The 25,981-nt window shown below is 37.0% G+C and overlaps 1 protein-coding gene across 11 annotated transcripts in view; it reads left to right on the forward strand.

Moving 5' to 3' along the window:
• Positions 1-25,981, forward strand: part of MRTFB (myocardin related transcription factor B) — a 238,115-nt gene that overhangs the window by 60,369 nt on the left and 151,765 nt on the right. For 9 of the 11 annotated variants that reach the window (XR_012500439.1, XM_074346824.1, XM_074346822.1 and 6 more), the window contains exon 2: positions 4,233-4,297. The gene's annotated coding sequence lies outside the window, so the exon portion shown is untranslated. Of the gene's footprint in view, positions 1-4,232; positions 4,298-4,745; positions 4,839-25,981 lie in introns of all 11 variants that reach the window. The other 2 variants (XM_074346826.1, XM_074346827.1) reach the window with 1 other exon arrangement.

A 25,981-nucleotide genomic window follows, 5' to 3' on the forward strand; every position in this document is an offset into this window, starting at 1 on the left:
AACTCAACCACATGAAGACTTTGCACACCTCCTTCCCCAAGCAGATTTGAGCTTTTCTTCTCAAAGTGTGCACTCCAAACCAGCAGCACATCAGCAGCACATCAGCAGCCTCCTAGAGCTTGTTTGAAACGCAGATTCTGAGGCCCACTCCAGACCTAATGAACTAGAATCTGCATTTTAAGAAGATCCTCCTCCAAGTGATGCACTGGGTCACATCACTGGCTCTCAAGCTTGAGTATGTATTACAAGAAGTGCTACCTTATAGGTTGTTATACTATCAGAGTTTCTGTTCAGTAGGTGTGGGCTGGGACTTGAGAATTTGCGTTTTTAACAGGTTCTAAGGTAATGGTGATGCTGCTGGTCCAGGGACCATACTTTGAGAACCATTAGACTAAAGCATCCTTCTCATTGCACTTTCCTATTCTCTCTTCTGATTCCTTGCCCCCCAAACAGCTTTTTTATAGATTATTATAATTAATATGCTTTAGCGTGTTTGAAGGAAAAAAATTACATTGTCTTGTATGAGTTTTTAGTGATGGCAACACTAAACTTGCTTGTTGTCCTTTTATTTTTTATTTTTTTATTTTTTGGGGGGAGGTAATTAGGTATAGCTATTTATTTATTTATTCTTAGAGGAGGCACTGGGGATTGAACCTGTGACCTCATGCATGCTAAGCATGTGCTCTAGCACTTGAGCTATATCCTGCCCCCCATAAATTTGCTTGTTAATGTCTAATTTCGAAGAAAATTTCCTTTTTAATGTGAGTTGAATTTTGACTCTAGGTGATAAGTAGTTCTCTTTCTCTTCGTTCTGTGAGTTACACTTTTTAACACTTGAAAATTCTTTTGTGTCTATAAAATGTTCATATGGTTCAAAAATTAAAGTGACGTATTTTGAGGAGTCCAATTTCCAACTCTGTCTTGATCTAACCTGCCCCCTCCCCCCATAGATAATTAAAAAGGTTTTTCTTCCTATAAATGCCTATTGTTTCTCTGTGTAGATACAGATGAACACCAGTATACTCTGTATACACCCTCTTTTTCATGTAAAACGCAGTATACTGTGTAAATTATTCTAACCCTTGCTTTTTTTCAGTTAGTATACCTCTGGTATCTTTCCATATTGGTATATAGAAAACAATTATTTAACAGTTGGAAAATATATCCTTGTATGGGCTGTGCCACAGTTTGTCCAGTAGCCCCCACTGATGAACACTTGAGTGTTTCCCAGCCTCTTGCAATCACAGACAGCCTGCGGTGAGTAACCTTGTACACATACCATTTGGTATTGGTGAGGTGTATCTGTGGGATATCTTTCCAGAAGTAGGGTTGCTGGGTCAGTGAACAGTGCCTCTGTGATTTTGATAAACGCTGCCCTCCTTCAGGTTGTACCATTTCGAACTCTTGCAAGTAATTCCGTTAGAGTACCTGTTTCTCCATAGCATCTCCCAGTAGACTGTTTACCAACCTTTGGATCTGTGTGAGTCTAATAGGTGAAATAATAGCTTGTTGTAGTTTTAGTGTGCATTACTTTGATTATGATGAGGCTAGCATCTTTTCATATGCTTAAAAAATGCATATCTTTTTCTGTAAACTATGTGTTCATGCCCTTTGCACATTTTTCTTTTGGACTGCTTTTTTTTATTATCAGTTTCTAGGAGTTTATAGATTAGAGAGATTAGCCCTTTGTCATACAAGTTGCAATTTCCTGAAGTTTGTCTTTTTTTTTAATTTACTTTTGTGTATTTTGGTATAGAGAAGGCTTAAAGTTTTTTCTTTAAATTTTGGGTAGTTAATATTTTATGGTGTCTGGATTTTGAGTCACTGAAAGACCTCCAAGAGTTTGGAATTTGCCAGCGGTTTTTTTTTTTTTCTTTAAGTACTTTTATAGTTTCATTTTTACACTTTAATCTTTGATCCATTTAGAATTTATTCTTGTGTTCAGAGGTGATACACAGATTCACATTTTTTCTCATGGCTTCCAGTTATCTTTACCCATTTGTTTCAGAATGCAGTACACCTTCATTACATTCTGAATTTTTGGTTGTATTGGGTACATCTCTGAACGTTGTTCTGTTCCATTAAGTCTTTCTGTTCATGCACAAGAACACGTTATTGGTTTTATAAAAAGTCTTAATGCCTTGTAAAACTGGTTTCTCTTGTAGCCCTTTATTTCCTGGCAGTTCTTGCTTGTTTATTTTTCCGTGTGAACTTTAGAATCATTTGTCAGTTCTAAGAAAGAAAAAACACATAAAATTAGGATTATGTTAAATTTATAAAAACTATCATAGGGAAAATTGATCTCTTTCTAATATTTAATTTTTCTATCCAAGAACACTGTGTGTGTTTTCATTTGTTTGGATTTACTTTTGACTCCTTCTGGAGCATTTTCAAGTTTTTCTCATACAGGTTTTGCCCACTTCTTGTCAAATTTATTTTATATATATGTGTGTGTATATATATTTGATTTTGTGAGGCCTTCTCTTCCTTTTTCTTTTCTAAGTGGTTTTGATTGTATGTATGAAGGCTGTTTATTTCTGTGTAAATACAGAAATTGATATACCCTGAAGTTTTAAGTAGTTTTTAACAGACTTTAAGTTCTGCAGGCTCCCTTATACATTTATGTCTAAGGGGAAGAAAGCCTTGGGAATCAAGCTTGCAGTTAAATCCTGTGGTTGCATTTATTAGCTCTGTGGACATCTGTGGGGATCTGGTTGACTTCTCTTAGCCTCAGTTTCCTAATCAGTTGAAGGAACAATTCTAACTCTAAGAATGTTGGAAGAATTAAGAAAGAACCCAAAACTTATCACTTAGTGCTGCGTCCACCACTGTCTCCGCCAGTGCCAACATGGATTGAGGTTGCTCTTCTCTTTTTCTTTGTCCTGCTCTTTTCCCTCTCACCTTTAAAAGAAAAAAAAAAAAAAAAGAAAGAAAGAAAAAGAAACCATGAAGAGAAATAATAAAATGATACTAGAGTTGAAGTTAAAACTAAGCTGTGGTTCACTTCGGGTAGGACAATCAATATTGTTGATTGAGAAGAGAGAACAAACTCAACCCGGCATCTGAGGCCACTCCTGCTTCTTGGCCTTCCTGCTGATTGCCCTCTTGGGCTAGGAGGCTACTTAGCATTCCCCGAAGGCCCTGTGTGTGTGTTTCCTATAATGCCATCCCTTCCACCCAGAATGTTCTGCTACCTGATTCTACCGGTTCAGCCATGTGCTGTCCCACACCCAGTGAAGAACAGTACGTGTCTCTTCGCGTAGCTTGTCTGTCCTACCGCTTGGACCTTGATAGACTGGAAACTGTGAGGAGAGAGACTGTGTCCGTCATGGCTGCCAAAGAATGCAAAATGCCTGGCAAAGAGTAGGCATTCAGATATTTTAAAATAAATGAGTGAATAAATGACTTTGATCTTTCTTTTGCCTTATATATCTGGGTTCTTACGTCACCTAGTACATTGTTAAGTACAGTCATAATAGTAATACTAAATAATGGTGGTAAGAGGCAAATGGATTTGTTATATAAGAGTATGTAATAATAAAAATGGAAATTAACATTCATTGAACATTTATATGTTCCAAGAGCTGTTTTAAAGTCCCTGATGTGGATTATCTGACATAATCCTCAGTGACCCTGTGGGCTGGGTACTGTTACTGTACACATGGGGAAACTGAGGCACATAGGTGTTTTTAGGGACTTGCTGAAGATCAGACAAGCTAGGAAGTGATAGAGCTGAGGCTCAGATGCAAGTGTTCTGAGCTTAGCAACCCAACTTTTAACCTGCTGCAGAGTGAATACAGTCATTTCTAGGTTCTTGAACAGTTTAGGAAAAGTTATATAATTACACTTGTAACTGCCTGTTTTCCTTCCCGATCCTCCCATTTTGGGGAGTTCCATTTTATTCTTTCCAGTTTGTCTCAGACTTCATGTTCTCCGGCAGGCTTTCTCTGACCACCCTGCCTGACATGCAGTAGATGTTCAGTAAAAAGTAACTTTGAAAAATCTTGATACAATTTTTAAAAATTTCAGTCCATTTACAGTCATTACAAAATAGTGGGTGTATGCCTCGTGTTGTACAATGCATGCTTGTAACCTGTCTTACTCCCAGTAGTGTGCACCTCCCACCCACCCCTATATTGTTCCCTCAACCCACGCTGGTAACCACTAGTTTTGTTCTCTGTATCTGTGCATCTGCTTCAATAAAAAGTAATTTTAACTTTTTCCCCCACCAGGTTCACAATAAAGGTGCTAAGAAAGAGAATGTAAGACCGGAAAATAATTAAAGATTTTTACTGAGGTAAGTTTTTTATGATTTAATTTTTTACTGAGGTAAGTTTTTTATGATTTAATTTTTTTTAAAGAAAACATCTCATTAAAAAGAAATTCCTCTTCATAGCCGCCTTACTTCAGATATAAGAGGGAGATTGTTTTAGGAGTCTTTAAGTTCGTAGACCCTGGGGTTCTTAAGGTGGATACCAGGAATATGGGCTATTTGAATAAGGTCATTTGGCTTCCTTCCTTTGAGCTATAAATTTCCATTATCTTGTTGTTCTGAAGCGACGTACTGAAGAGATCCCACAGGTGGAAACCTATAAACTGGTGGAGATATATATGTACTTGAAAACATAAAGTGAAAACATTGTTTTTAATATAGGAGTTGAAGGGATTTGAAGCCACTTTTGGTGAGATTGCAACACTTCATCTTCTTAAATGAAAATGTATTGTTTATTTTCTTTTTATAATAGTGAGAAAAAAACTTCCATCAATATAAAATGACATAATGACAAAAGTAAACACCTAACTCCTGTCACCCAGAAATGACTGCTATTAATATCTTGGTGAGCATACTTTTAGAAATTTATGCATATGGAAATATTCATACACAACTCTTTAAATAATTGGTTTATACTGTATATGGTGGTCTTTTTTAAGGTAACAGTATATTTTATGTATCTCTGCACATGTATTGTAAAAGACATGCATAATCACACATGATCATTTTGCTGACTATATAGTATTTCACTGTTTAGAGACCCCATACTTTATTTAACCATTCCTTTGACTACAATTTGGATAGTTTTTACTGGATAATGGTGTACATCATTGTATACTTGTTCATTTATTTTTTTAGAAATATGCCTGCTGGGTCAAAGATAATACACATTTTAATTGCAGATGCTTATGGCTAAACTGCCCTCTGTGGAGCCTTCTCCCCTGCCAAGAGTCCTATTTTCCATATTCCTGCCCACACTTGAGTTTTGTTAATCTTTTAATCTTTGCCAATCCAATAGGTGAAAAAAGCTATCTTTTTTGGGTAGCAGAGTTTTTGACTGGATTAAACCTTCCATGTTTTAAATACCTCTTTCACTCGATAGTTTTACTTAAATGAAGAATTTTCTTGTTGAGAAAGTAGCAGTGATTATTGTGTGTGAGGCACTCTCTTGGACTTTAAATGTGATGAGAATGTTAAAATATGCTGAGTTCTTTGTTTTTAGGTCTGTCGCACTGATTAACTTATTATATATATTTTAAAATTATTGCCAACTAGCTAATTGTTTTGGATACTGAAAGTTTTCCTTCATGGAGAGCAATACCTTTGTTTTTTATTCGCTTGTAGAGGAGCTTAGAGAAGCTTTAAAAACTAACTTCTTAACATCTTTCAAACACAAATACCAGTTGCAGAATAGCATACAGAATATGATTCACAAACTTGGGTGATAATGGAATATTATTGACTTATGTGAATATACATTCACACGTAAACCTGTGAATGTTGATGTCAAGTCTCATCTGTCCAAAAGATTTTGTCAGTTTCTGGTATGTATGTGAGCTCTAATTTTATGTTTGTTTTAGATTTTATTTCAATCAAATAAGAATTGTTTAAGGAAGGTTTCACATGAAACAGCTGCCAACTTTGTCATTGACCTGTTCTTTGACTTAGTAAAAAAGCCAATTAAAATTCAATCTTTTCCCTTGATATAAAATGCATCTTCTTATGATATAGATTGCCTTTCATGTGGGTGCTTTTCTTTTCACTCCAAGTTAACATTGTTGAGATTGGGACCAACTGTGTTTCATTCACCAGCTTATATCCAGAAACTAATATGATACCTGGCACATATGTGCTGGATGCTCCTATCGCTTTTGAAGGAATTAATGATTGGTGTATATTGTCATTTTTAAGTTAGAATTAAGAGGTAAATGAGAAGTGCCTTATGTTTTAATTAAGAAATTTAATTTCTTGGGGAAGAAAACTAGCATCTGTGGTTTTAAACGCACCTAAATCTAGACATGCATAATTGTAGTTACACTTGCTACCATAACATTTTGAGATATTTTGTTTGGATTATTGATTTGGACTCTATCGCATTTCTTTTCAGAATCACATACGCTACTATGTTTTAAATCTCCTCTTTTTTTTTTTATTGTTGCTGTTAAGGGCAAAGTAAGTGTCTGAAGTACGTTAAGGTAGTAGATCTTATGAAAGAATCCTCTTTCTGTTTCATATTATAGACATGGGAATGTTTTTCAGTTATGTTATTTGAAGACAAGGATAAAATAAATGCCCCTAAATATATTTCAAATTATAATGAAGAGAAATTGAGTTGTGTTTTAATTGTGTGGTTCAGCATTTATTAAAAAGAAAAGTAGAGAAATAGATTGCCAGCCATTAAGTAGAATGTATAAATCTTTGTTCAGTATCCTGCCTATTAAGCTTTTGTGACTCCTAACCAGTTTTTCACAGCCAAAATAAACAGAGAGGATGGAACAATTATCTAAAAGATTTAAGCAATGTTGTGGACTCTTGTTTCATACATTTTGTTTCCACTGGAAAATGAAATTCTAAAGAATGTGCGAGCTAGTTTTGATTAGTATTTTAGCAGCAGTTATTTGCATGCAAATTTATAAAATTTATTAAATAGTCCCCTAGCAATTTTTATTTGTACTTTAATTTCCTTAGCAACCCCTTCCTTAATAGTCTAAAGTTAAATCTAGGCAGACATGAAAAGAAATTATTAAGTCTTCATTAATGGGGTCTAAATTAATTAGATTTCCTGGATTTTACCCTCTGATGTCTTACTGTGGCTAATGGTGTGATCTTGTATTCATTTTCTAAAATAACCAAAGTTCTGGGTTCTTGTATCTCTTTTCTGTAGTAGTATAGGAATTTGCTTATATGGTAGCTTTCATTTCACTGATGACTTAATTTGTTTAATCGCATGCTTTAAAACCCTAATTCTAAAAATACTCCTGGAAAGTGAGGACTTACTAGTAGTACTTAAACTGGAGTCTTAATTAAAAGTAAGACTTCATCATTTATTTCTCCTCTTAGCTACATTTGTAAAAATTTTTATACTGTATTTAAACAGATTTTAAGACATTCTTACGTTTTTAATGGGTTGGATTTTATGCATTTGCAACAGTTTCTTCCTATTTTAGGCATACAGCTTAAAGTTTAGACTGGCAGTGCAAGTGGCTATTTGGTTGGAAAGTTGGAAAGAGAAGAAGTTCTGTCTTCATATACAGGATTTGTGGTGGTAGAAGATTCAGATGAAACGGTTTTATGATCAGGGTAAGAGTACTGACCTGCAGTGAGAGGGCAAAAAAAAAAAAAAAAAAAAAAAAAAAAATCAAGTGCTTATATGCAGTATAGGTAACAGCTTCCTAGCAAAGCCAGCACTCCAGGCTTACTTCTGTAGTGTCCATAAGGAGTTGATCTCACAGAGGTTTTATTAACTCAGAGTCTTAAGGGGAGAGTTTGGGAAAGGGGGGTAGAGTACAGTAGCTTTGGGCCACAAGTTCCATCATGAGTGTAGTGCTTAGTGAAACTCCCTAGGGATAGGTACCTCCAGCCTCTGAATGTCCTGTCCTCCTGGGGAAGTTTCCTTCCTTGCTAAGCCTGGAAGCTTTGCCTAGTGTTGTGGCATGATGGAAATTTGTCTGGAGCTGGGCAGAGGGAGTGTGACTGTCTCCTACTGCAGAGTCTAGATCCTGTCTCTGAATAGACTTCCATCATGGGATTTTGGCCATAGCTTCCCCTGTATCACAGCAGGGTGATGACAAATACGGGAATTCCACCCAAGCTTTACCTTCATGCCCGTTTGTTCAAAGAGGACACCTAGTTCATGGTGAGGGTTATGTTTGTGTCTGTTAAACCCTGTAAGCTTTGTTTTAAATAGATTTCAGCCTAGTCTAATGTAACAAAAGTTTTTCAGTCTGAATGTTCTAGCAGCCATCACTCAGACATGAATTGCTGTCAGCGGGGAAGGATATCCTCCTACACCTTCTCTGGAGTGCTTGAAACCATCCCGCTTCCTTTCTCTTTTACCTTAAGAACTGATTACTGACACTTGGGAATTATAATCAGATTGCATCAATCTTTATGGAAAGGTTACCAATTATTGCACTGAAAAATAGGCATTTGTCTCTAATAGTAAAGGTTTCTCTTGGTGTGTCTCAGTTCATTGCTTTTAAATACCTCTCAGGTGAATGAATGCTTTGTGTCGTGCCCTGATTTCATACATTTAAAACAGACTTTATTGATGGCTTTCTTACTTTCGGTACTATGGGAGGGGGAATAATTTATTTAATATGAGGTCTTCAGGGGATCTTTCAGTTGCTTAGATGTCGTTGGGATAGAAAAGAATGGCTGGTGTCAATTTTTTATACTGTGATACAAGCTCTGAAATGAGTATTTGCATTGAAGAGTTGAGAGCAGTGAGGATTTTTATGGTGGCGGTGTACGTACTGAGCACTAGTCTGCACCTTTTGCGTGTATCCTTTCATTTTGTTCTCACATTGACCCTGTGAGACTAGATACAGTCACCCCAGCTGTAGAGACTAGAAGGCCTTAGTTGTGAAATTTGTCCTCGGGCACTCAGCTAACGTGTATTTTTCCCCCCTCAAGGGGGAGGTAATTAGGTTTATTTATTTGGTTTTTCAAAGGAGGTACTGGGGATTGAACCCAGGATCTTATCTAAGCATGTGCTCTGCCACTTGAGCTATACCCTGCCCCCTTAGCTAATATGTTAAAACAAAACAAAATAAGACAAAAACAAGGACTTGAATCCAGATCTCTCTGGCTCTTCATGTGTACACCAACAAAGAAAGGGCCTCACTGTTGGTAGAAAGTTTCCATTATTGTGAATAAGTGATATGTTGGACAGAATGAAGATACGGCTGCTTTATCACCACCATCACTGTCATTTTTACCATCCTCTTTATTTCTGATGTTCTTCAGCGTTAACTGGTGAGGTTGAGGAGCCTGCCAGGGTGTCTGGCTCATTGTGTTCAATACAACATAGGCTTGTTTAATTTAGCAGTGCTGTGAGATGAAAGGTTCATGACGGCCAAGTACAAACAGACCTTCTGTGGGATGTTAATTTTGTTAGAGGAGAGAATGCTTGTTTTTCCTTGCTTTGTGCTAATAAAGAAGCTGGCACATTTTCTCATGTGTTAAAAAGGACTTTGACTTGTTTAAATCTGTGTAATCAAAGGGAAGTGAGCAGTTCTGATAAACATTTTTCTTTGTGCGGTCTCCGGTTAGATCCATTTCATACCTGCCGGCGAATTGCAGTTTGTGTTCTCTTTTGTTCTTTCCTCTTTTCACTGTGGATTTGACTTTATGGTTGGTCACAGTAGGGATTTGGTGGTAGGAAAATAAATCAGTTCCTCGTTTGAACAGATTGTGTGTATTTTTACAATGGTCTGTCCTGCAGCAGGCAAAGTGATTCAGTCAGGCCCCTGCACAGAGATGTCACTATGTGATTTTGTGCAGTCATTTTTTCCCCGTAAGAGCTCTATTGAGATGTAATTCACATACCGTAAAGTTCAGTTGAACTTTAAAGCATAAACTTCTGTGGATTCTAGTATGTTCACAGAGTTGTATGCCAATCCCCACTGTCAATTTCTAGAACACTTTTCATCACCCCAAAAAGAAACCCAGTAGCAGTCACTCTCCGTTCTCCCCTCTCTTTAGCCCCTGGCAACCACCATCCTCCCTTCTGTGTCTGTGGGTTTGCCTGTTCAGAGTATTTCATACAAATAGAATCATACAATGTGTGCGACCTTTTATGTCTGGCTTCTTTCACTTAGCATGTTTTTGAGGTTCATCCATGTTGTGGCATGTGTCAGAATTCATTCTTTTTTGTTGCTGATACTCTGTTGTGTGGATAGACCACATTTCGTTTATTCATCTGTTGATGGCCATGTGAGTGGTTTCCGTATTTTGGCAGTTATGAATAATGCTGCTGCGAACATTCATTTCCAAGTTTTTGGGTGGACACCTGCTGTCATTTCTTATGGATATACACCTGGAAGTAGAATAACTGGATCTCATGGGAATTCTGTGTTTAACTTTTTGAGGGACTGCCAGACTGTTTCCCAAAGTGGCTGTAAGCATCAGTAATGTTAGAGGATTCCAATTTTTTCACATCCTTGGCAACACTTGTTATTTTTTGTTCTGTTCTGTTTTTCATAGTAGCCATCCTAATGGATTTTGTAAAGTGATATCTCATTGCAGTTTTGATTTGCATTTCTTGATGTTGAACATCTTTTCATGTCTTTCTTGGCCACTTGTATCTTTCTTAGAGAAATACCTATTTGGAGTCTTTTCCCATTTTTAAAGTTGAGTTGTCTTTTTACTGTTGAATTGTTATAGTTCTTTGTATATTCTGGATACACACACAAACACACATATCCTTATCTGATACATGAATTGTAACATTTTCCTCCCATTCTGTGGCTTCTCTTTTTTTCTTTTCTTGATGTTCTTTGAAAAAGTTTTTAATTTTAATGAAGACAAACTTACCTATTTTTCTTCAGTTGCTTGTGTAATCTTGTCTCTGAAATTTTCTGTAAAAACCACACCTTATTTCTGCACATCTCTTATTTTAAAAACTAGTGCAGAATTAAATGGCCAGCTGTCAATATACAGTGAGTTAGAGGTATTAAACATCTTGTGTTTTCAGATACTCTCATCTAATTCAAGGTGAGAAGACCAAGTTTTCTAACCTAATACCCAGTGTGCCTTTTTTCTTTTTTTAATTAGAGAAATATCTTTCAGTGTTCTGCCTTGCTCAGAGTGCATGTATCGTTCTGTGAACATTTTTAAGTGATTCATATACACTGAGCACTTGACTGGGCTTGGGGTTCCAGAGGTGAGTAGAACATGGCCCAGTCTTGAAAGAACAGGAGCTCACATGCCAGGCTAGAAGCATCCACCGAGGACAGTGGAAGCACACAGAAGGGAGGATGAGGTCCTCTCTTCCGTCTGGGTGGCAATGCCTCGCTGAAGAGTAGACACATCTGACAGCTCTATTGAGATGTAATTCGCATACCATGAAGTTCTCCCACTTAAAGCATACCGCTCAGTGGATTTTAGTATATTCACAGAATTGCGCTCAGTCCACAAAGATGGATGGCAGTCAGAACTTCTTGTTAGGGTCTTCAGTTCTCTTCCTCAGTTTCCTGCTGCTGTGCGTACCCATGTGCCCAGGTACCAGATATCTTATAGCAGCCATATTTAGGATTATTAGTGTAATAAAATAGACGTAGGTGTGATGCCTTTGATGCCCAGAAGTGAGCCTAAAGAAAACCTTCAGGTTTTCCAAGTTTTCAGAAAGGAAAATATCCCACTTACCAATCAGTTCAGCATGTGTGTGTGTGTGTGTGTGTGTGTGTGTGAGCCGAGGCCCAAGTAGTTCCATATAGTCAAAGCATAAAATGTGAGGTAAGGAGAAACAGTTGCTTGGCTGAAGAGGAAGGTTGATTATAGAGAGCTGGGTGTGTCCTGTTAAGGAAGTTAGATTTGGTCCATATTGATGGGGAGCCATTGAAGAGTTTAGCAGGGGGAGAGTGATGTGATCACTCTGTCTCCTGTATTGTGGATGCTGGATGCAGAGGGCAGGAGTGGAGACAGGAGACCCATTAGGTTGTTGTACTAGTCTAGTAAAAGTTGATGAGGACCTCAACTAGGGCATTCATGGCAGAGTTGGAAAAGACACAGGCTGGAAATGTTTAGGAGCTATTAGGAATCCTGGCTACAAGTAACAAACCCTCCTCAAACTATCTTAAAGAGGCTTAATTGGAAGGGCTCCGGGAGAAGGTCGTAAAGGATGTAAAACTCTGCAGAAACCAGGACAACCCCATGGACTTCAGGGTCTCCTTATCCCTGGGGCTTTCCCCCATCCCTGTTCCCTCAGGTTTCTCCACAAAGCAGGGGCCAGCTTCATACTATCCAGCCAAGAGGAGGAAAGAGCTTCTCCCTCCCAGCTTTAGCATTTAAAATCCCAGGGGCTCTCTTGGCCTTGGGTTTTGTGCCTTCACCAGGCACTGAGGTCTTTGTTGGAAGCTGTCTACCACCATCCTGTTGGGAGTTCCCAAAAGAAATGGAGGACCATTGCTCTTGCAGAGCCAACCATGCACATCCACTCTGGGAATACTGAGATTGAGAAGCTCTGAGGAGGAAGGGAAGGTCAAAAATGTCTCCCACATTTGTGACTTTGGTAACTTGTGATGCCAGGTTTCCATCCAAGAAGGGCTCAGGGGGCCAGCAGACCAGAGTGCAGTGAGCAAACTGAGTTCAGTTTTAGACCAGCTTCGGCTGGACGTAGAACTAGTCACAGTTTGTGTGTTGCGTGTTTTTATGATGACTTGATTGCTTTAGCTTCCTTCACAATTAGAAGCCCCGTGAAGGTATGGACTGTCTTGTTTCCTTTACTGTGAGCCTCCAGAGCCCAGCCATACTGTGCTTGCCACATAGTAGGTACTCAGTAAATATCTTTGTGAAGGAATTCAAGTGAACATGTTCAGCAGGCAGCTGGGTGAATAGTTTGGATCTCAGGTGAGGACAGAAAATGTGGATTTGGGAGTTATTAGTGTAGGGCTAGGTAGTAGACAAGCCTCATTGAGAGTTAATCTTATTTTCTAGGGAAATAAACTAGTATAGAAGTTCAGATATTGTGTAGGCCTGTACTTTTCATGCCTAGGAAATGAAATTATGCCTTTTTTGTTTTGTTTTGTTTTTTTTCTTTGCCCTACCTAGTATTTAATGCCAGTAATGATCTGCTGTCAATCCTGCTAATTATTTTTTTTTTTAATTTGTGATTAGAATTAGATTTGTGATAGAAAGGGAAATAAAGGTGATACAGACAGACAGTTTCTATTTCCTTTTAAGAATAACTGACTCATAAGATGAAACCTTGGATATGATTTCAGATCACTCCTGTAAACTCTCACAAAAGATATTTATAAAACACTTGGAACAATACAGATTGTACTAAGAAAATGTGCTTTGATCAACTCTGGAGATACAAAGCAGGGAACTTAATAAATCAAGTTCTGTTTGTGAATGGAAAGGACTGGAAGTTCAAAATTTTTTTTAATTAAAAAAAAAAAAAGACTGGAAGTGCACCTTAAAAGTAAGAATTCAGTTCATGTCAAGACTAAAATTTTGAGGGGGGAGGGTATAGCTTAGTAGTAGAGTGCATATTTAGCATGCAGGAGATTCTGGGTTCAACCCCTAGTGCCCCTGTTAAAGTAAATAAATAAATAACCCTAATTATCCTCCCCCCAAAAAAACCCCAAGCAAAGAAAAAAAGAATTTTGTATTCTGAATAGCAGATGTTAACTTGGTTTCATGTTTTATATAAAAATAAAATGAATTGCAGATTTCAGATCTTGGCATCTTGAAATCTGACTCCTGATTCCTATCTCTTAATAGCCATTGGAACATGAGTCTAGAAATGGAATTTGACTTTGGTTTTTTTACCCTTTAATTTTGAGGTGAGTGTTCTTCCAGCTCTGTCTTCCCTCTGTATTCAGGAAAACCAAACCATTGGTAGCTTGGATGTGGCATAATTTTTATTATTTAAATATTAAAAAAATAGAGTCATGTTTATCTAAAGCAGCAGTGTTATGCTGACACTTGGGGGAGGTGGTTTTTTTTGGGTTTTATGCCTTTTTTTTTTTAAAGGCATAAATACAGTCGTGCTACTTTTGTGGGCTGAGCACTCTCCTCCTGCCACCTTGTCATACGACAGGATGTTAGTAAACTGCATGTGTTTGAAGTGTCTTTGTTCATTACCCAGATTCCTTTCTTTGCCCCCTGCAGTAGAGATGTGAGCAATTTATTTATTTATTTATTTATTTATTTATTTATTTATTTATTTATTTATTTATTTATTTATTCATTCATTCATTCATTCATTCATTCTTTCATTCTTTCATTCTTTCATTCTTTCATTCTTTCATTCTTTCACTCTTTCACCAAAGAACTTTCAAAACATTTCACCAAAGAACTAAATTTGCCTGACTCCCAATGCAAGCAGGTGTCTTTTAGCAAGTTGTAATTTTGAGGAGCATTTCTAACAAATCAAATTGAGTAGATTATAGCATCTCAGCTTTTAAAATTACTGTATATATTTAAAATATAGCACAGATAATTTTCTTTTGGTTTATAGATTAATGCTTATTCTTTCAAATAGAGTTTCAACAAATATCTAATAGGCTAATAAGCCTTTTTATATTCAGAATTTTACAAAAGCAGCTCAAAGACTGGGAAAGAGAACACATTTTGGATTTTAATGATGAGATCAAAATTATGTGTTTGACTCCTGCATGAATTAGTTAAGTAATACGTGGAGAAAATCTCTGTGCTGGGACCCCAAACCTCTGCAACGTGTATCCCTTTTGAAATCAGTCACAGAGCTGAAATTAAAGAATGCTGATTTCTGAAGATGCTCCTTATCAGCTCCTGGAAAAAAATTGTTAAAGTGCCTCTAATGTAGTTTAGCTTATTCTATATTCTGAAATTATTTTATTCTTTAAGACATAGTTGGCTTTGTTCTTTATTAATTAATTCTTCAGAGGTAGCATCATTCAAAACAGGAAAGTTCACGGCCTAGATGTCAGAGGAGTAAGCATCTCTTACAGATAGTGATGAACAGCAGCCCTGCAGAAAGAGGCTCGAATCCCTCATGCAGCTGGGCTCAGGGCTTGTCAGGGTCCTTCCTCTATTGCACCCCCTAAAACCACAAGACTGCTTTCACATATGTGGTATTTCCACTCATTAATTTTTGGATTTTTTGATGAGTGATAAATGTTAATTCAAAAAGGAATATTAAATAATGGAGGTGGGGGAAATCCAAATATTTTATCTCTACCCAGATTTAGTCTAATTAAGGAAGAACTTGTCTGAATTATGGAAATTATAAAACAATTGAGATGCACCTCTCATGAAGTGTATGTAGCATTTAGGCTCATGTGTTGCCTAGCAGTTAGAGTTTGATGAGTGATTTTCAGTAATATATACATATTCTATGTGTAAATAGACGTTTCTTGTGTACTTCAACTGTGATTTCTGTAGTTTAATAGCTGAGAAATCTTGATTATGTTCTCTACTGAATAGTCTTTCTTCATAGACAAAGAGAATGCAGAAGCATTTCAGCCAGTTCCTTAAATGCCTGAATTTAAGTAAGTTTTATTTTACATCTCAAAGACAGCAAATAGGGTGCAGGAATTCTATAACGGTAGAAGTGTGTGGTTTGTAGACTTCTTTTACAAGTGTGTTATTCATGAAACCCCAGCATATAAAACAGCTTATCTTCTGAGGGCAGCGGAAGGCTGGAATGGCACCCCACAGGGGCACAGTTCCAGGCTGTCGTGAATGAAATGTGGAATCTGGGGAGGAGTGAAGGATACATTACTCATTTGTGTATCCTATTTGTTATAACTTTTTACTGTATTATCTGCTCAAGTGAAAAGCATTGATACAATTTTAAATCAGAATTGTTTTAAAGGTTTATCACCACTTTACAAATGGTGAGAAGTAATAATCACACTGCTGGTTACCCTTCCCCAGAGCCCTGAGACAGTCTTGTTCTCTTACAAGAGACCTTGCCTGACTTTGCAAGGTTATGATAACAAAGGGTCCCACAAACCACAGTGTGGAACATAAATTGTCATATACACCTAGTCCTGTCACAAAGTTCTTTCTCTTCCATGTTAAGATGTACAATCTGAGTAAACTGTGAACTAGAGAATAATAACCACACTGAGAATAAACAAGCACCAAGTGCCCATGGTTGTAACAGTCCACATTCTCAGGCAGGTGTGGTCCTCCTTGGGGCCTGGCTTGGGACACTCGCTGCCAGGGAGTTTAAGATTTCCTCTGCACTGTTAGTCATGGGGCGTAGCTCTGTGACCTTGCACAGGTTATTAAGGTCATTAGCACACTACCTTGCTGTAAAATGCTCCATCACAGGATTGTTATGGGGGCGAATGGAAATGTTACATCTAAAGTGTTTAGCGCAGTGCCTGGCACATTGTAAATTGCTAGTAGATGTTAGATGAGGGAACGATACTTTCCTCGAAAAGGAAGTGTTATAATAGTAGGGCAGTAATTGTCAGTGGAGGTCCTGTGAAGAAACACAGGTCCTTAGGTTGAACGGAACTCAAACTGCAACGGGTGTCATTTCACCATTTTGATTAAAGTAAATATTAGAAGCAAGACGGAAAAGTTCCATAATTGGAACTCTATGTTAACTGTCAGCTGTTGAATGTCTCTACTTTCTGGATACTTTCCCTATTATTTTACCTAAAACAAAACCATTTCATTAAAAAAAATCTGAAAAGCAAAAACCAGAAGTTAAAGTGATTGAATACTGCGGTTTGTTTTTCATCTTTTGTTTTAATGGTTATTGCTTTTCTACGAGAATGAGAATATTCACAAACTATGCTCTCAGAACCTGTGGTCTGGAATGCTGTGGTTACTGAATATTTGGGAGATTAGTGGTGTTTAATGTGGATATTAATTTGGGTATGATGTGTTTAGAACATGTGACAGGGAATCATTATGTCAGTCAAAATTCACTAAAAGCTTATTGTCTGGTAAAATTATTCCTTTGAGAACAGAAAACATGACAGTTCAAAGGCAGCCTGAAAATTTTAGGAAAGGAATAACAATTTCGAAGGAAATCTGAAGCACAGTGTCATCGACAGTTTTCTCTAACAAGGGACATTTATTTATTTATTTTGTCCATTGCATGTGTTCATTGGATTCTTTTATAGAAAAATCCTAAAAAAGAAGTACCACTGCAGGAGGAAAAGATAGTATCGATTTTCAAATGGACTCCCTTGCTAAGCTGTGGAATAGCCTATATATTAGTGGCAAAAGATGTGGACCTATGAGTTTTATTTGTGATGAGTAAATAAGCTTACATCTTCTTTCAGACATAATTACCACCCTTGGTCCAGTTAACATGAAATTCTCCAACAATTGAGAATCTGCTGTGGCAGTGTCATGTCTGATACTAACAGGGAGCCTACTTAAAGCTGCCTCGTTGTTCTGTATGTATATACACACATTTTATATAATAGATCACTTTGAATCTGTCTACCTAAGTTTTTATACTCTCTGGCAGACAGCACCTTTTGGAGCTGACAGCTCAACTCCTCCAGGTGTGTATAGAAGTACTTTTTTTAACCCTTGTCCTGGGTTCACTTAGGTTTCAAGAAATACCCTTGTTCTGGAATTCTAAGCTGTCAGGGTACGACTCTTTAATCATTTTATCACTGGGGTGTTTATTATTTTACCTTTGTATTAGAAGAATCTTCCTATTTCCATTGATATTCTTTAGTTGTGTTATTTAAATGCAGTGACTGAAACTTTACAAATGGTTCCCAGACTAGATGCAGAGGGGCTTTGTAATTTGGTACTGACTGTACTGCATGAAATCCAACACGTACAATGATGCCAGACAGAATACATGTGCAATAAATGTTTATTTGAATTAATGAATTGCTCTAGGGCGGCTTGTGGTTGTAATATTTTCAACATTAAGTGACCAGGCATTCAGTGCTGGTGGTTTAGCTCAACATTTGGGCTTTGTTTGATGCCAATAAACAGAGTGCTGTGTAATCCAGGGAGACCAGTCTGTTCACATTTCCATCCAATAGTAATTTACTTTTACAGTTGTGTTTATATAGAGTAAAGGTCAAAGAAAAAGGTGTATTTGAGGCAGTTATATCAGTTGCTTCACTACAATGATGGATTTTCAGTATGCTAATGAAAAATGACAATTTAAAATGGTGTAAAATATAGGCAGTTATTGTTTCCCAGCTTTATTGAGGCATAATTGACCTGCAGTAAATGGCTTGTGTTTAAAGGGTACAGTTTAATCTGTTCTGACAAACGTGTATACCTTTAAAACCACCACCATAATAAGGATACTGAAGTATCCATCACCCCCGAGAGTGTCTTTGTACCCTTCGGAAATCCTGCGCTCATGCCCCGCCAGCCCCGCCTGCGGGCAGCTGCTGTTCTGCTTTCTGTTGCTGCAGGTTGGGTTGCCTTGTCTGGACTTTTACATAAGTAGATTTATACAGCATGTACTCTTTTTCTGTCTGACTTTTCATTTACATAACTATTTTGAGATTCACTCATGTTGTTGAGTATATCAATAGTTTATTCTTTTTTATTCTTGAGAAGTATGGATATTCCACAATTTGTGTTATCTCTTCACTGTTGATGGCCATTTGGGTGTTTCCAGAACTGACTGTTATAAATAAAACTGATCTGGGCATTTATATACAAGTCTTTGTGTGAACATATGCATTCTTTTCTCTTAGACAAATACGTAGGAATGGGGTGGCTGAATCATATGGTAGGTGTATGTTAACTTTTTAAAAAATGCAGTTTTTTTTTTCAAGTTGTGTCCTTTTACATTTCTCACCAGCGATGCATGAGAGGTCCAGTTGCTCCACATCTCTGTCAACAGTCATTATGATTAGTGTTTTTAATTCTAGCTAATCTAATAAATGTGTAGTGGTATGTCATTGTGCTCTTAATTTGCATTTTCCTAATGACTAATATATTGAGCATATTTTCATGTGCATATTTGCCATTTCTCTGTGAAATGTCGGATCTTTTATCCATTTATTTTATTTTTTAATTTCTTATTTTGGGTTTTGAGAATTGTTTATATATTCTGGATATTGATTTCTTTGTCAGATATATGATTTGCAAAGATTTTCTCCCAGTTCAGTTTGTTTTTTGATTCTTTTAACAGTATCTTTCAAAAGCAGTTCTTAATTTTGATGATGAAATTCAGTTTATCAATTTGTCCTTTTATGGGTTATGGTTTTGGTATCATATTTAAAAAATCTGCACCTAATCTTAGGTCATAGATATTATCTCCTGTGTTTTTCTATAGAAGTTTCATAGTTTTAAGCTTTATATTTAGGTATATGATTCATTTTGACTTAATTTTTAACATGTGATGTAAGGAGTGATCAGAGTTCATATTTTTTGCATATGGGTATCTAGTTGCTCCAGCACTGTCTGTTGAACTGACCATTCTCTTCACAGAATTGCCTTGCACGTTTGTCAAAAATCAGTTGTCTATACATGTAGGTCTGTTTTGGACTCTGTTTTGTTCCACTGATCGTTTGTCCATCTTTATGCTAGTACCATACTGTCTTAATTACCATAGCTTTATACTAAGTCTTGAAATTTGGTAGTGTTAACCCTTCAACTTTTTTTTCCCAAAGTTGTTTTGGCTGTTCCAGGTCCTTTGCATATCCATATGAAGTTTAGAATCAGCTTTTTAATGTATACAAAACAGCCTGCTGAGATTTTGTTTGGGATTATATTGAATTTGTGTATCAACTTGGAGAGAATTGACTTTTTATAAGAGCTTTGAGTCTTCTAACCCAAGAACATGTTTATTTCTCTCAGCAATGTGTTGTACATCTTTACCAGATTCATCCCGAAGTGCTTCATATTTTTTGGCCTTCTTATAAATGGTATTTTTAAAATTTCAATGTAAAATTACTTATTATAATTTGGAAATATAATACATACAATTGATAGAATTACAATTCAGTTTTGTATATAGATCTTATATCCTGCAACTTTGCTAAACTCACTTACTCTAGTGGCTTTTTCACAGTCTGTTGGATTTTCTGTGTAAATAACTATGTCACTTTTGAATGAAAACAGTTTTGTTTCTTCCTTTCCGATCTAGATGCCTTATTCATTTTTCTTGCCTTATTGTACTGACCAGAACCTTTAGTGTAATATTGGATAGAAGATGTGGGAATGGATATCCTTGGTCCTCATCTTAGAAATCATTCAGTCTTTCACTGTAAAGGGTGATGTTAGCTGTAAATTTTTTTTGTGAACTCCCTTTATCAGATTGAGGAAACTCTTCTATTTATAGTTTGCTAAGAATTTTTATTGGGAATGGATTTTGCTAGATACCTATGCATTTATTGGGATGATTGCATGGTTTTTTATTTATTAATTTGTTAATATAGTAAATTACATTGTATTTCAAATGGTAAAAGCCTTGTGTTTCTGGGATAAACCCCACTCCGTCATGATGTATTATCCTTTTTATATATTGTTGGATTTGATTTGCTGAAATTTTGTTCGGAATTTTTGCATCTGTGTCATGATGGACATGCTAACTTCTTGTAATGTCTTTGCCTAACTTCAGTATCAGGTTAATGCTGGCTTCACAGAATAAACTGGGAAGTATTTCCTCCTGTTCAATCTTCTGGAAGAATTGGTAATATTTTTTCCTTACATGTTTGTTAGAATTCACTAGTAAGGCCATCTGGATCCAGAGTTTTCTTTGAGGGAAGATTTTTAAACTACAAATTCAATTTGTAAAATAGATCTAAGGCTATTCAGATTGTTTGTTAATTTTGAGTGGGTTTTGGTATTTTGTATTTTTCAGAGAATTTGTCCATTTCATCTAAGTTGTTGAATTTATTGCTGTAAAGTTTTTCATCATAGTCCCTTATCTTTTTCATATCTGTAGAACGTATGGTGGTACCACCTTTGTTGTTCCTTACAATGGTATGTAATTTGTGTCTTTTTTCTTTTTTTTCTTGATCAGTCCAATTGGAGGTTTATCAATTTTATTTACCTTCTCAAAGAACCAGCTTTTGGTTCCCTTCCTTTCTCTCTTTAAAAATTTCATTGATTTTTCTACTCTGATCCTCATTATTTCCTTTCTTTTGCTTACTGTGTGTATAATTTTAATTATCCTTCCTTTTGCTAAATTTTTTTCCCCTAATTTTATACAGTATAGTTCTTTTAAGGTCTTGATTTAAACTGTTTCCTCTCCAAGATAAATAAGGATATTGAGGCTCAGAGAAGTTGAGGGAACAGTTAAAGTGCACAGCCTCATATCCGGTATCTTATTGTCATAAATGCTACGATAGATGGAAGTAAGAGTGCGGCAGGAACACAGAAGGCGGCAGTTAGCCTGGAAAGAGTGAGGGAACTTTTTTGGAGAATTGGATGTCTGAGGATCTTACTTTGTTGAGGTCTAGGATAAACCTATGAGACCAAATCCGAAGTATTAGTTCCTAAAGTTTGTTCTGCGTTGGCTGCAGATCTCCATTTCAGTTCCTGTATTCTGAAAAAAATGAGTTAGAATATTCCACAAATATTTCTGCATACAGCTAATGTCCCCTTGGGTTTAATTTACAAATCTGCTTTTTATTTCTATTAAGACTGTTTGCAGTGGTCATGGTAACTATAACTAAGCAGCAGCAGGTGTTGCCGATGAGAGTATGTTGAATAGGAGGAAAATCTTGGGGTGAAATGTGGGGAGATTATTATAAAGATTTACATCAGTATCTCACTGCAAACTGAGTCTCACTTAGTAACAAATATTTCTCTAACAAATGATTCCTTATTTAACACGTTTATAACTTCTTAAAAAAGTACTTTTATCATTAAAAATCCTTAATTCTATAATTTTACAAATGGAATGAAACCAGTGTAATATAATAACATCTCAGGGTCCATATTAGAAGGTTGAGTTCCTCTCCAATCTGAATCAAGATACTATATTTAGGGATTTTGAAAAGTACATAACAGCTGTTTTCTGGTAGGCACTAGCAGGGCTGGTGGTCAATTGTGAGGAAAAAACAAGGGAAAAAAGTAGAGGAGTTATTTCCAAATGGCTGGAGGTCTAAGGATTACATGTATTATTTTATTTTCTCTTCAAAGGCAACATGAACCTGAGCCTTTAAAAACAATTATGGTTGAAAAAGCAAGCTATTCCTTTAATTGTTTGCTTCTCAAAATTATAAAATTTTCATTCCCTTAAATTTGTAGAGAAGACAGTAACAATGGGATTATGCAGCTAGTTTGTGATAGTGTCAGGACGAGAACCTAGACTCCTGAGCCAGAAAACCTGGATTCTGATCCAGACTCCCTCCTTCACACTGTGTAACCGTGAGTTTAGCTTAATGGCATTTTTCTTCTGGTTGTGGTTTAAATGGGAAAATGTGTGAGTTATTACTCAAATATTTAATACTATTCTGAGAATGGGAACCATTTTCCTCTTCTCTGGTACTCAATGAAAGGATCATAATGCAGATAAGAAGCTACTTAGAGTTTTTGTTTCTTAAAGTGATTTTACCTCATCTACTCCATCTACCTTTAGAACTATATATTTTTTCTAATTGGACAACTAACTGAATGTCATGCATTGATAATTGCTTTAAAAACCATCAGCTCTTCAGAGTCGAAAGATTGGCTTTTCAGTTTTGTTTGGCCTCAGACTTTGTAATGATGTGTCCAGCAAGCAATATGTGCTAAAATAGTGTTGCTTTCTCTCAGGTTACAAATCTTGAAGTTTATGTAACATTCAGTGTGCACGTGTGTGTGTGTGTGTGCGTGCGCGCGTGTGCACCTGTGTGCACGTAGGTCCTTTGGAATGTGCATTTTCCTCTATTTGAGGACTTCCCTTTACTTGAGCTTTCAGGTTGTTGAGTGATAAGAAGTCTTGGTGTAGAGAGATTATTTGCAAAGCAGCCTCCCCTGCCTGGAATGCTTCTCCTTCCTCACCTTCCTACCCTTTCCCTATCTTACTTTTTAAGATTTAGCTTCATTCCTTATTCTCTCTGAGATCCCTTTGCTGATCCTGCTGCCCGATTGTATTAAAATTCCTTCCTCCCATGTTCCCATTACACCTTGCTCTTACCTAATGTTCTTTACCACACTGTTGTGATCTGTTTTCTTGTCTGTCTTCCTAACAAACCTTTAAGTTAGGGAATTGGTCATGTCCATATCCCAGCATCGAGCAAAATGCCTGATTAAAGGCGCTGCTCAGGGAAATTATGTTGTATAGGAAGCCTTGAGTTTGATGCATTACTGCATTCAGAGAATGATAAGAATATACTATTTATCTAAAAAGGTATTTCTTCTTCCTTATGCCAGTCTCTCTCTCTCTTTCCACTAAGGAAACATTTGAACTACAAGAATGAGCTCAGGGGTTTTCTTAGAGTCACTGACACTCTATTACTTGGTGTGTGTTAGATCCAGGGACTTTAGCGGGACCCTGGGGTACATCCATGGATTCCCATTTCCACTGCTCCAGTTAGGAGAATGGAATTTCACAGTAATGTAACTGCATTTCTACATTAAACACATACATAGGCCAGCTGGCTAGGAATACAGTCTTCTTGTAATGCCTTCACAAAGCCAGTAAATTAGGCGCTGAAATAGAAATTACCGAGATTGAAAGAGTAACCGTTTTAAAGAGGCACTGGCCCCTGCTTCCTTTTTCTGTACTAGGAAATAGTAAAGAGAATTGAAGTGCTGCTGCCGTCAGTCAGGTGGTGCTTAACTTCCTGCAGAAGTTCTGCCTGGCTTCTGGATGCTGAGGCATAGAAACCATGATTATTATTGGAAGAAAAAACAATGAAATTACATGATGTGACATATGTATTAATTTATAATCTGCCTAGTTAATGGATGACAATTTCTTGTCAAAGGGTGTTCTTGAACCAGAATTTAAAAAAAAAACTTACAGAAGACAAATTACAAATGAATGTTGACATGGTATAGAGCATGAACTGAAGTTCATCCGGAAAGACTGAACATTGTTCATACAGATAGCGAGGAGCCTACAAAGGCCTAATTTATTTGAGTCTCTGAGCCAGGCATCTTTGCTCATTCTTTCCCTTCTCACCATTTCTTAGAGTTTCTGATGGAGACTTCAGGTTGCTGTGTGACATAGTCTCCCGACTTATTCCTGAAATTCCCATTGATCAGATGCAGCAGCGCTGCTCATGAGTGGACGTGATGCATGAAGTAGATCGACGTCTTCATATTTTTCACTCAGCAGGACAGCACCGTGAAGTTCTCTTAGTCAGTTCATGGAGCTGGATCTTAGCTTTCAAGTGTGTCAGTAAGTCCCAGAGTTACTTGAAGTCTTCAGCATCTAAGTTGCTGGGCGTTCACCTTGTGAGCCAGAGGGCATCCCGTTTGTCATAAAGAACTGAAGCCAAAAAGTGAGAACTCCTTTGTTAATACACAATTATTTCCAGTAGTAAAGTTTGAGGAAGACAGGTTTTTCAATGTAAGCTTTGAGAGACTTAGTAAATTCCACACGCGACCTTTTCCTTTTAGATTTAATTAACTCACAGACTTGGGCACCACAGTCCGTTTTCCCCGAGTAGCTTTTCCGGATAGGATGGGTGGTCACCAACTATATTTAATGGCTTCCGTGTTGATGAAATTATAGCTGAGTGTAGGCAGCCCACTCTTGCGCTGAGAGGTATTTACGTTTCTGCTTTGTTATCCTTTTAAGGACTTAAGGCTGCCAACGCGACACCAGTGCTTTTTATTGGTCAGTTAACTGGGGCTAGAGGGAGTGGGTAGAAGAAAGGAGACCATCTATTTTTTAAAAAGAGAAAAAAGAAGATGTAAGCGAATGCTCAGACATTGAAATTTAATATTATGGAAATCAGCAAGCTTTTAGAAAGTAAGCAGCCTAATTAAAAATAAAGAATTGAACCCATCTTTCCTTTCTGTTGAGTTAAAATGGTGGGCTGGTGGAGGCCTGGAGAGACACCACCTCCCCCACCCCCCCCACCAGCCTAATTTAGGCCATGTTTTAAATTAGCCCATAGAGGGCTCTCTCTCCTCTAATCTCTTTCTTATATATAGAATTGTCCATGACACAGTTTATTAAAAGTCAGTTGTCCCAACGTAGTAGTTTTTATTACTTTAAAAATAAAATGATACGATTTATATCTTTTGGTCTGTGAGAGTCTGAAATACAGCTATGGCCTGATTAAATGAATTGTTCTTGAACAGACATTTTAGATTTGTGAATTAATAAGATTCTGTCCTTTTGTTAGTGCAAACTGTAGTCTAGTTATGTTTGAACAGTAAGTTTTGATTTATTGTTTGTGATAGTTAGAGTGTTCTTAAAGGGAGAGGAAGTTACAGAAAGTTAAATGCTGTCATTGTGTCTCTTCATACTAAGAACAAAAGTAAAGTATTTCAGTGAGTTGAACCTTAAGTTAGAGCTTGACTTTCCCAGTGTTATAAGAAGCACATTGCCTAGTTACTATGGCAACACATTTAAATTATTGAGTTGAAAGTTATGATGTAGATCTCTATACAGATCTGCTGTGAAAGATAGATGCTGTGAACTAAGAATCTTAATGCTACTCCTACAACTATTTCAAGAACAATTATTGACCATGCACTTGCTGTGTGGAAGGTGCTGTGTGAGAGACCTGGGTACACAGATGCAGAGACAATATTCTCAACCTGTAGGAGCTCAGATTCTTATGGGGAAATAGTAAACAGCCACATGGACCAGAGCAGGAGCACTGATAGAATGTCGGTGTGTGCAGGGTGCAGTGGGCATGTGGCTGAAGGGAGTGTTTGAGGTGACTGTAAGGATGCGTGGAATTTCCTGAGAGACAGGGAGGTGGGACGAAGATGCTGTTCCCACAAAGGAAACTGCCTGGGTAGGGGCTAAGAGGTGAACAGTTACTTTAAAGCACTTTTTTAAAAAATCACTGTGTCTTTTTTTTTTTTTTAACTGTTAAGAAAATTTTTGTGGTTTTATTTTATCATGAGGCATTGAAATATCTGAACAAATCGGTATCTTGCCCGTGAGGCAGCTGCTTTCTCCTTAAGGTCTTTGGATTACTA

Source organism: Camelus bactrianus, chromosome 18 (genome assembly GCF_048773025.1).
Source record: "Camelus bactrianus isolate YW-2024 breed Bactrian camel chromosome 18, ASM4877302v1, whole genome shotgun sequence".
In the NCBI taxonomy this organism is placed as follows: domain Eukaryota; kingdom Metazoa; phylum Chordata; class Mammalia; order Artiodactyla; family Camelidae; genus Camelus; species Camelus bactrianus.